This window comes from Pteropus alecto, unplaced genomic scaffold (genome assembly GCF_000325575.1).
Source record: "Pteropus alecto unplaced genomic scaffold, ASM32557v1 scaffold81, whole genome shotgun sequence".
In the NCBI taxonomy this organism is placed as follows: domain Eukaryota; kingdom Metazoa; phylum Chordata; class Mammalia; order Chiroptera; family Pteropodidae; genus Pteropus; species Pteropus alecto.
In genome coordinates this window covers 3,092,257-3,103,882 of record NW_006433378.1, presented here as the reverse complement: position 1 = coordinate 3,103,882, position 11,626 = coordinate 3,092,257, and the positions used below count along the sequence as shown (strand labels likewise).

The following is an 11,626-nucleotide window of genomic DNA, read 5'->3' as shown; positions in this document are numbered from 1 at the left end:
GAGAAAAAGCTTTAAACAATAAGAGGTAACTAAAGGGAAGAGGCTGACTGGTTGAGTAGTGAGAATTCCATTAGGGAAACTGTTCTAGCAGATACTGGACAACATCTTCGGAGGGTTGCTTTTATCACAATTTATTTTTTTTTTTCCTCTTATTTTCTGATGTTGGCCAGGCATAAATGAATCAGGAGGCTTTGGCTAGAAACAAATGATAAAGATTTATTTAAGTGTCTTAGAGTTTGTAAACTAGAAACGTAGCTAGGCAAAACCTAGAAGTGTTCTGAAAAGTTAAGAATTCTTATTGTAAAAGTAACACCCTTGAGAATAATCATTCCTGCATTTTTGGCCTTCAGATTGGTCCAGAACAGTCATCAGCCAGAGGTCAGGTGGTCCAGACAGGGGCCAGGTGATCTGGTCAAGTAAACATTTTTTTTCCTAAGTCCTTCAGAGTCAATTAGAGGGTAATCTTATAGGAATTATACATGCATATCTCTAGGTACAACTGGAAGGTTTAAAGGTTTAGGTTCCCAGGCTAGTTAAAGCAAGAATAGAATTATTTTTCAAGCCTCAGCTGACTTGATTTTAACAATTTGGGAGCTTGATTCTAATGACTCCATTTTATTTCTTTATTCCTCATTACATGCATTTTATTTCCTCTCCTTCTAAGCAATTCCTTTCAGGTGACAAATCCTTCAGAGACATATGATGTAAGAGGGTAAAATGGTGACTCCTATTGGTTTGGGAGAAGAATTCACCCCGAAGCCCATGGGAGTACCATGTTAGCTGTTTTGTGTTTGCATCCTAAATGGAGGAAACCTGTCGAACAATTTTTCTGTCCTATATTATAACCTGATTTTCCTGCCCATCAAAACCAGAACCAGGCCAACTTGATTGATTTTTTCTTTGTTTAAAGTTTTAGACAATGAAATGTCCTATTAAAAATGTAAGGACCAAGCTATCCCTGTGGAGTAGATAAAGTAAATGCAGCATCAAGGAATAAAAAGAATTGGCAACTGAAGTATTAGAATCCGTTACACATTCTTTCTACGTCTAATTTTTTCTATTAATAAAGTGACAATAAGCTAATTTTACTTAAAGATTACCTTTTAGCAGATGAATTAATAAAGGAAAAGCAGTTTACTCTTCTTAGGAGAAGATAAAAAACATAAGATTTCCCCCATGGTTGGGGAAGAGGCCAGGTGAATTTTCTCTGATAGAAGTAGAGGTAAGCATTAAAGTTACTGGGTTTCCATAGGTTGGTGACAGGTTGGCATTGCTTCTCATTTAGAAGATAATAGATAACTGCATATTAAGAAGGAGAATGTTAATTCTGTCTGAAGCTCTTACACAAAAAGAGGACTATTAGATTTTCAAAAGAAACAGAGATAATATAACAATCTTAGGTTTAAATAAGACTCTACTTCAAAGACTTTTTTTTTCCACTTTTCTTCTTCTGCCTTGGTGAACATTTATTTGATGCTTATTGGGCATGACATTCTATGAGACACAACAAGTATATTCCAGAACAGAGATGAACTGGTACTTTGGCTATCTGTTGGAGGGATGTGAGCGAGAGTTGTAGAGGTATAATATTGTTCCAGAAAATCTGTTTTGGACATGTTATCATCAAAATTCTATCTTTCTTTTTCTAATTTTTAAAATTTTCTTGTGCAGTAGTCTACTTATATTCATTCCCAAATTCTCTTTTTAATCTCTTCAGAGATCTTGAACTCAAACTGATAACTTTAGCTTGAAATTCCTAATTGACATTCTTCGATTTTATAATACAGCTGAAGGGGCAGGTATGCTATATTAAAGTAGCAAGTTGTCACCCAGGCAACTACCATTCTATATTGAAAATAACAGCACACATTTATTGAGCAGCTCCCAAAACTTTGTTATTCACTTTATGAGTATTACCTTAAGCTGTTCACTTAACAACATTATAATGAAGGCACTATTTCTATACCTGTTTTACAAATGAGGAAACTGAGACATTGAGAAATTTTAAAACTGACTCACAATCTCACAGCTAATGTAGAGCACACACTCTTAATCACTCTGCCAGACTGTCTCTCTATGCAGAGTTCTTATAACCCTGCGAATCGTCCACCCGTTCATCCAATCAAATAGCCAACAAGTATATACTAGGAATATGAACTATGAATAAGAATTACATGGTGACTGTCCACAGGTTGCTTTCTAGAAGAGGAGGGACAGTTATGCAAGCATCCCCACACAGCCTGATAAGTGCTGTGACTTATCACTAACTTATCACTTATGGATGTCAGGGAAGCTTAGGCTATGCTGGGGCATAGAAGGAGGCTCTAATTCTGTCTGGAAGCGGGTGTCAGGACAGACAGGTCAAAGAGTTCTTGTCCTCATCACTGTGTGCTTCAACTGTTTTGTAGCAAAAGGCTACAAAATGTCACCTCTAGAAAGAAAGGTCTTTGAAGCAAGTTCCTCTTTTGTGTTTTCCCCTGGTGCCTGGCACATCATGGCTGCTCAATTAAAATCTGTCAAAAAAATAAAAGTTCTAATGCTCCATAATAACTCCATTACAACGAGGAGCCTTTTAACTTATTTCTAACTTGACTGAACATTCTTAAATGCTTCTCCTGTAAGCTTGAAATAAACGTTTCCTTTTGACTTGAAAAATCAGTCCCTGTTCCTTTTGGAGCCATTTTCTAAAAAGGGCTATTCTAGGAAAGCTGCCACACCCATTACATTTTATTAGAACAATGTGTCCTGTTAAAACAGGTGTGTGCTCCAAGTAGAGATTCTGGGGCAGTCTGGTAAAGTGGAGACTCCCGTGACTTTTTCCCCTCTTTTTTTTTCAGTTATCTGTGGATTCCATGCTCTGCTCTGTGCTTATGAAATATTTGCTCTTCCTTCACCTTTCCAGGATGGCTTAGAAATTTTTCTTCCCCTCAACTTCTTCCCCACTTGAGAAAGTGGTTCTTAATTATTTACCACCCAATCCTCTGGCCGCCTATAAAAATCCAGGGCAAAGAGAGAGAGAGGCCAACAAAAAACTGAAAGTCCAGGCTAATAATTTCCCTCAGTAAGAATCTTTGTTATTATAAGGCGGTGTTTTATTTAGGTTGTAGTTCTCAGCTGTAGAACAAGTATGCGATTATGTCTTCCTTGTGGCTTCTTAGAATGTGCTGGGGTTAATGTAATATTTTCCTTAGTGATACAGTGAAAAATTCAAGGTAGCAGAATAATGCTGACGGGACGTGGAAACCAGATCTCCTAAGGGGAGAAGTTAACTTGGAGCTGGTAGTCTTTATGGCCCTTCCCAGAGTCACAGTAGCCAGGTTTGTACATGATTTTACATTATCTAATTACATAATTTTACTTACTGACCTGATGCCACAGTTTGAAATTGTACCTCAGTCCCTTCCTGGCCTGACGTTTTTCCAGAGCCTAGCTCCTTCTCATATGCTATATAATTCACTTTATTATTATTATTATTAATTTATTTTTAATGTCTGACATCCCTCTAAAACTTAAGCTCCTTCAAGGGTGAGAATTTTTACATGTTTTGCTTTTATTCATCCAGGGCCTAGAATTGTCCTGGACAGGGTAGATGCACAATAAATATCTGTTGAATAAATGAATTACTAATCCCAATTGAAGCAATATTAATAAATAACAACTATGATCAAGTTTTTCCTACATGTATTTATTTTATAGACAACTGGTTGTCTATAAAGTAAAATTATTTGTGGAAATCCTCTAATTGAACAAAATACGAGCCATAGAATCTCTACCAAGGAATCGATGGTCAAAAACCACACAGAACCTATTTTCATCAGCATGATAAGGTCTTCTAAACATTTATATGGAAAGATAAGCCTGTGCTGGTGGAAATGGAAAATCTGGAGGTTTCCTGACGTGGGTAGATTTACTTGAATCCCTAAAGCTAAGGGTATGGTTCGGCTCAGTGTACTTGTAACTGTTCTTGGCAACAAGTTTAGGTGGTGCTTACTACCCCCACGAAACTCAGAGAGTCACTAATTTTATATTCCCATTTCTGGACAAAGCATTGTCATCTAATTCCACAGTTCTTAGTACAGGATCAGGCAGTTTCTAAGAACTCAACACATAAAAGATGAATAGAGGAGTATATTAATTATTTGAGAGCTTATCTTGTACTTGAGATTGTTATAAGCACAGAAGACACTTCCCAGCAATGACATGTCAGTGTGCTCTGAGAACCTTAGTGGCTGCTCCAACTTTTCCTTTCCACCAAGACTCCTCTTTCTGAGGCCAATCTAGCGTAAGTGAAATCAGGCTGATCTGAATGTCAGGTAACCTCCCTCTCTCATCCAATGTGGCCTCTCTCAACAAGTGGCCTGAAGAACTGAGAAAGGACTAGACTTATCTAGAAGCTGGAGGAACAACTGACCTTTCTGGGCTTGGATTAATATAATGAATGGGCGAGCCCCAAAAGATAGGGCGTCGCAAGCATAATGACATTTGATTTATTTCTAAACAGAGGAAAGCTTGGGCAGGTATGTAAACATATGCAAATCACATAGCTCGGTAACACCTGTGCTGCTCTTAATTATTTCATATATTTCAGCGTGACTCTTGGGAAAAAGCCTCATGTAAACTATTGGTCTAGTGGTACATGGAGATTCATGAACTCCAAGTTCTAAACCCATCTTTTGTTGTTGTTGTTAATACCGTGAATAATTTATAAAAAACAGCTTTATTGAGATAAAACTCATACACCATATAATTCACCCATTTAAAATACACAATTCAATGGTTTTCTGTATACTCACAGTCATGTAATCATCACCAGTCAGTTTTAGGCCATTTTTATCATCCCAAAAGACACCTTGCACGCTTTAGCAGTCACTACTCCTTCTTCCCTACCTCCGCCTCCCATTCCAGCCATATGCAATAATGAATCTACCTTCTGTCTCTGTAGGTATGCCTATTGTGCATATGTTATATAAATGAAATCATGCAACACATGGCATTCTTTCATTTAACGTAATCTTTTCAATGTTCATGCATGTCGTAGCATGTATCAGTACTTCATTCCTTTTTACGGCTGAATAATATTCCATTATTCCATTCCATATCACACTTTATCTATTCATTCATCAGTCAATGGACACGTGGATTGTTTTCACTTTTTGGCTATTGTGAGTAAGGCTGCTGTGAACATTCATGTACAAGTTCTTACATGGGCATAGGTTTTCAATTCTCTTCGATATATACCTAGGAGTGAAATGGCTGAGTTATATGGTGATTCTTTTTGAGGAACTACCAAATTATTTTCCACAGCAACTCAACATTTTACATTCTCACCAACCATATATGATGGTTCCAATTTTTCTACCCCCTTTCCAACAGTTGTTACCATATGTTTTTTGATTATAGCCATTTGGTTGATGTGAAGTGGTATCTTTTGGTTTTGATCTTCATTTCTCTAAAAACTAATGGTAGTAAGCACATTTTCATGTGTTGATTGGACATCTGTGTATCTTCTTTGGAGAAATTCTATTTCTAAAGGAATGTCTAAAATTCCTTGCCCATTTTTAAATGGGTTATTTGTCATGTTTGCTTCAGCAGCATATATACTAAATGAGTTATTTGTCTTTTAGTTGTTGAGTTTTTCTTCTTTTGCCCTAAGAATGGGGGATGATTGGAGGAAGAGAACCTCAGACTTCTCACCTGCTCTTATCTAGATTAGAGCTTCGGCAACACAATTCTGGGGTGGATGAGATGCCGGTTGCTTTTCCCAGAATTATACCATAGCCTTAGACTGGGTTTGAGGTTGAGAGGGAGCCCTGTATTCTCAGCTATACCTACCCAGAGTGGAGTACCATAATACCTGTCTGGAGGAGGGCAGAGAAATGGATTGTGGCTCAAATGCCACAAACTCCTGTTGTTCTTACTAAAATTTAGTAGGTTGTCTTGAATAAATTTTTCTTCATCTGTTTTTTCTCAGAACAATTTCTAGAGATTAAATAGTTGTTTATCTATAATTTTTATCACTTATTGTTATATTGTTAAAGAGTAGGTTCACAGAGCTCCTCATATCATTCTGGAAGTTGAAGCCTATTTGGATAATTTTTGATTAAGGTTTTGCATCTTGTATACTTGGTGGTAAAATAGTTTATGCTGACATAGAATTAGGAAGGACAGTTTTTACAAAAGTATTTGCAAATTTATAAACAGTGGGTTAAGAAAACTAATTGAAGTTGAGGGCTGGTTGACTTTCAACTTCATATCCAGTCAAATTCTAGAACGCCTATGCATTTGGTTCAACAAACCATTTATTATTATTAAAGTCATATGGAAATATTTGAATAATGAGGGCGACAGTGCATTTCATGAGTTTGTCGTTGCTCTAGTAATCTATGTACAAAGCCATCGTAACTATTGCAATGGTATTCAAAATAATGCCTATTTTTAAAAGCATAGGAATAATTCAGATGTGAAAATCAAGTTATTAAAACCTCATTAACTTTATGCATTAATCCCAAAAGCAAAAATGACCATGTATTTCTTAATTTTTTTTTTTTTTTAATTCAAAAGAACTACTATGACACAGTCTTTTGAAAAACAACTTTCCCAACTTCCCTGATGCATTCATTTGTAGTTTAGGGCAAAGATTTACATTTAACGATTCCGCAAATTCTTTATTTGATCTTGGGCTGAGCTCATATGTTCATTGCCAACCAGTTGAATGTCACTTTAGTTGAAACAGACCTAGAATCTCTGCTCATGTTCAAAGCCCTACTCTTCTCATTCCCCCACACTGCCCATAGCAAAATTAACTATACTTTTCTTCTTGAGTTTAGAAATCTGGTTACCTATAAATGACCACTTAAGCATTTTTGAGAAAATCCATCCTGCTTAATAATCATGAGAAAATATTAAAATGTATTCCTTGGAAATTCATCACTTTTTGGGTGGTTGACTTGTGTGTATTCTTGCCTGAAGTAGCTTATGGGCAAAAAATATTGTATAAAAGCATGAAATTAGATGAAGATGAATATTTAAGAATGAAACCAAGCACTTCCTAATGATATTTCCTGTAATGATATTTACTGAACTACATAAAGATAAATAATGAAAATAATTTACAAAGTAATTTTCTCTTCTTTTGGCTTGGAAAGTTTCAATAATAAAGTTTGCTTTCTGTTGAGTGAAAGATCTTAGTTTCTAACATAGTTAAAGGCAAATGGAAAAACCCATTCAATTCTTAAAATTTTAATGCTCTAAGTAATAAACTGATAAATGACATTAAAGCTTGGTATTATTTTCCCCCGATAAAGACAGAAATTCTATCCTACTAAATAAAGCCACTTTACATTTCAAACTGATATTTTGGAAGATGCTTACCTCCTGGTTGGGTCTATCTCCCTGAGGCTTAGGTGAGCACCGGTGCTTTGGCCCCTCTCCAGATGCTGCGAGCTTCCCACTGCGCCGGGCGCCTCAGAGCTTCCCAGAGTTGGGTGTTTGGCTCCGCCGTCTGCACTATTACTAAAACTCCAATTATGCCAGACTGATTCTAGCGATTAATTATCAACAAAAGGAAAACATTCCCACACAAACTTGTGTCCAACTGCACTGCTCCCAGTGACTCCTTCCAGAAGAGAATGACGGCTGCACCACTCCCTTCCCCCTTTGCTCTACAGTCCCAACTTCCCACAGGATGCCACTCTCGGTCCTGGCAGATCAGGCTCGTCCTCGGAAGAATGCAGCCCAACGACTTTTACATTTTTAAATTTGGTTTTGTGAGGCTCGTTAGCACTTCTCCTGGGATCAGCCTCTCAGGAGGGGGCACTTTCCGGATGCTGGGGAAGCCAGGGCTCTGAGAACAACCGAGGAGACTAAGGCGTCGCTGTCACCTCCGGCTGCTGCAGTAAAACCCCAAGCCGCGGCGGGAATGGGGAGGAGGGGATAGGGAGGCCCCCTCCCCCACCCTCGGGCTGGGAGCCCCGACATTACCAAAGGGGCACGTCCTTTGCTAGGGGTGGAGGGGAGCAGATAAACAGGAGGTGCAGGTGGAAGCTTTGGGGCTTTAGCCGAAGCCAACATTAACCCACCCAGGGAGAGCCGGTGCTCAGAATCCATCCATCCGCAGACTTCGGCAACCCGGTGAAGCCCGGCGGACGCTGAGCAGACTGCGGTGTGAAACTCAGCCCCAGGCTGCGAAGTGAGCCCAGGGCTCCCGGCCAGGGCAGCAGTCGTCCGAGCAGGTATCTGACTGCATTTGTTTGTTAAAGACGAAAGGAAGCAAACCTATTTAGCACTGGCTGCTAATTTTTTGTACCGTTGAATGTGCAAAACATCTCTCCCCTCCCCACGCCCTCCATCCTGCCACCTTCCCTCCGCCCCGTGGCTGGGAGGTTAATAGTTAAAAAGCTGGACTCCCCTGGGGAGACAGATAGAAGGATCGTGCCCCGAGAACTTGTGGGTGCTCACTCACAAGTGAAGAGAATTAATTTGGGCCCGGACTGCAGCAGGAAGGTAAATTGGGGAAAGAGGTGACTCGGTGATGCAGACACGCGTGGTGCGGGTTCCCGCGGCCCCGGGGCGGGCGTGCCCAGTGCTTGTGCTCAATTATCTTTCCGAGGAGGTTTGGGACCTCGAAGACCATCTATCCTGGAAACATGCATCCAGAATACCACTGATCCCTTCTCTACGGAGGGAAGAGTGCTTAGATTTAACACGGAGGCTGCTTGCTGAGGTCACAGAGGCCCCTGAGGCTCTCAACCCTGTATATCTCCGTAACCGAGACTCCTTAGGTCCAAGACCAGAGGTGTCCGCCAGCGAAAACCTCTTTTGATTAACGAGTATTTAGGCGACATCCCGACAGTCAGCCCTCACTGCCTGAGGAGGCACTGCACATGCTCAGCCAGGGCTGACTCGGCTGAAGCACGAATTTTAGTTGCCGGCAGGTTTCTGCTCGTTTTCACAACATGCTTCAGGCAGGTTCCAAGCTGCTGATGCTGCATAGAGAAGGACTCATGTTGTTAGGCTAAGGTTTCTCCATGCAGGAGAGAAGCTGTCCCCAAAGGAAGCTGAAGGTGGTCGAAGGGAACCAATAGCAACTGAGGCCTGTGTTGGCAGTTTTACATTGTTATCTTTTCCTTCACCTTTATCTAAGTATTAGCAAACACTTAGTATTTTTAAAATTTCTTTATTGCTTTATATTGTTCACATTCCTTATCTCCTGGCTTCTCCTGACAAGCCTGATAATGTTGGCAGAAAAAGTATGACTTCCTCCTTTGGGAGAGATGAGGAACTGGAAAACTCCTTTCCTCATCTGGAGAGTGACTTGTCTACATTTGCCAAGCCCATTTCGTGTTACGGACAATATATACTAGTTTGTAGGTCTCATTACTCATTATCTAGTTTTCTCACTAGATAGTGACGTCTGCCCCCCACCCCTACCCCCATGTGATTGTACATTTTTGGAAGTATAGAAACAGGTCTCACTTTCTGCCAAAGGTTTGTGACATAGGTATGAGACCTTGCAGTTACTCCAACTGGAGGATGGGAGAAAGTAGTACAGCTAGCAGAAGCATCCTGATCATTAAAAACAATCTTAAATGACACATATGTAATATAACCAAACACAAATACACCTTTATGTATATCTTCGTACCCCCAAATGGAGAATAGATGCTTTTTCCTATGCAAACATAGAACATTCTCAAAACTTAACTAGATCACCAAATAAGGATCAACACATTTTAAAAGGCAGAAATCATAAAGATTACATAATCCATCAAAATACAGGAAGGATAAAATTAACAACAAAAATTCCCTCTGATTGATATACAATCGGAAATTTTAAAATGCTTTAAATCTATATTAAAGAGAAGCACAAAGGAAAAATTTAACTCTTTACTTTTATACTGACATAAAATATTATTTAATTTCTTTATACTATTCAATAGAATTTGAAAGGTATTTGAAGAGATTGTCATATGTTAATGAAATTACATATGCTAGTCTTCACTGCGTCACCAACTACCTATGTACCTTTGGCCAAACCAGCTAACTAGTCTAGAACCATATCATGGTTAAATCAGGTACTTGGATAAATTACTGAAATACGTTAATCAATTAAAGGAACCAATTTCCTTTTGGCTAGTAAAGAGAAAGCTCATTAATAATCTTACATTTACCTTTTTTTCTCAGAATACGGGGGTAATTCTGTTTTTCTGTAAAATGGAAATATTTTCCCCTCCCAGTTATATTGTTATAAAGATGCACCTGATTTCCTCCATTACTATCGATTCTTTTGTTTTACTTTCCCTCTATCAATGTAGAATTTTATTTTCTTCATTAATTAGAACTGTCAGGTTGAAAACAAAGCAAACAAATCAGGAAAGTTGTATGGCTTGGGTCTTTGAACTCTGCCAAACTTTAAAAGAATAATAATGATAGAAATAATGATGATAATGACTATCATTTATTGAACTACTACCGCCAAGGTTTCCATAAGTCATCTCTTTTTCTCGCCATGAGTAGGACCTTTTTCTAAGGCAGTATCTTTTATTTCATTTTTATAGACAGCAAACCAAAAATCAGAGAGGATATAACTCTTTCTAAGGTGAAACAGCTTTAAGAGTTGGACATCAAAACCAGTCTTTTACCCAATACACTGTTGACTCACTTTAAAACAAATTTTCCATGACTTCTCACATATATATCTCAAAGAAGGTGGTTGTGTTATTCTGCTTAAGAGAATGGATGTTGGATCCATACTTCCATATTTAAATCTCAATTTGACCACTTAACTTGTGAATTTAAGTTGCAAATGAGGATAGCTTACTTAAACCTCTCTAAAGTTTCAATTTTCTCATTTGCCATAAAAGATAATAAACATTGAATTATTTGAGTTAATATACAAAAAGCATGTAGAAGAATGCCTGACACTGAGTAACTATCCCATAAGTGTTCACTACTTTTGTTTTGAGAGTTCAATGAGATTTTAATGCATGTAAAGTAGTGTTGACTTTAAAATAAAAAGTCAAAGTGAGAGGAAATTAAGTATTTATTTGAGATCCAAAGAAAGCACTGATTCAGGCAAAAACCCCAAAATGTTCTGATTTTAGGGTGAAGGCAAGGGGGTTTTATGAGAAGGGAAGGGAAATAATTTCATGAATAGAAAGAAGGAATTTCTATTGGTGCTAATAAGCTAAATTGTTCTTTAGCTCTACATGACTGTTTACTGATTCTAAAGACTGTCTTTAATTTTCAGTCCTGTATGTAGTCAGGATGTCTGCTTTCCTGTTAGCTCTACAAACAGTTGTTTGTAACATAGTGTTGGTTTGGCTCAGTTCAAAGGTTATTTTACCCAGTTCGAACATTCCAAATGTTTAAGGAGTAAGATATGCAAGGCAATTCCTTTGGGATGGTGGCTCCAACTTCATTTGAAAATGGCTCTATTTATATAATTTTTCACCGCAGTTAGCTCAGTATCTGGCCCTTACAAAATGCTTAATACATCTATTTTACTTTTTAAAATGTTTTATTTTTATAACATATATAGTTTTAAACTAGTCTTTCAGGAATGTGATTAGTCTCTCCTTCCTCCTTCCTTGATGCATCCTTCCCTTCCTTCCTATCTCTCCACTCT

General features: G+C 38.3%; 1 protein-coding gene across 7 annotated transcripts in view; it reads right to left on the bottom strand.

The window, feature by feature from the left end:
* Positions 1-8,161, bottom strand: part of SPTSSB (serine palmitoyltransferase small subunit B) — a 27,001-nt gene extending 18,840 nt beyond the window's left edge. For 4 of the 7 annotated variants that reach the window (XM_015586489.2, XM_025044261.1, XM_025044258.1 and 1 more), the window contains exon 1: positions 7,372-8,057. The gene's annotated coding sequence lies outside the window, so the exon portion shown is untranslated. Of the gene's footprint in view, positions 1-7,371; positions 8,058-8,078 lie in introns of those variants that run through there. The other 3 variants (XM_025044257.1, XM_015586494.2, XM_015586493.2) reach the window with 3 other exon arrangements.
* Between the last annotated feature and the right edge of the window lie 3,465 nt (positions 8,162-11,626).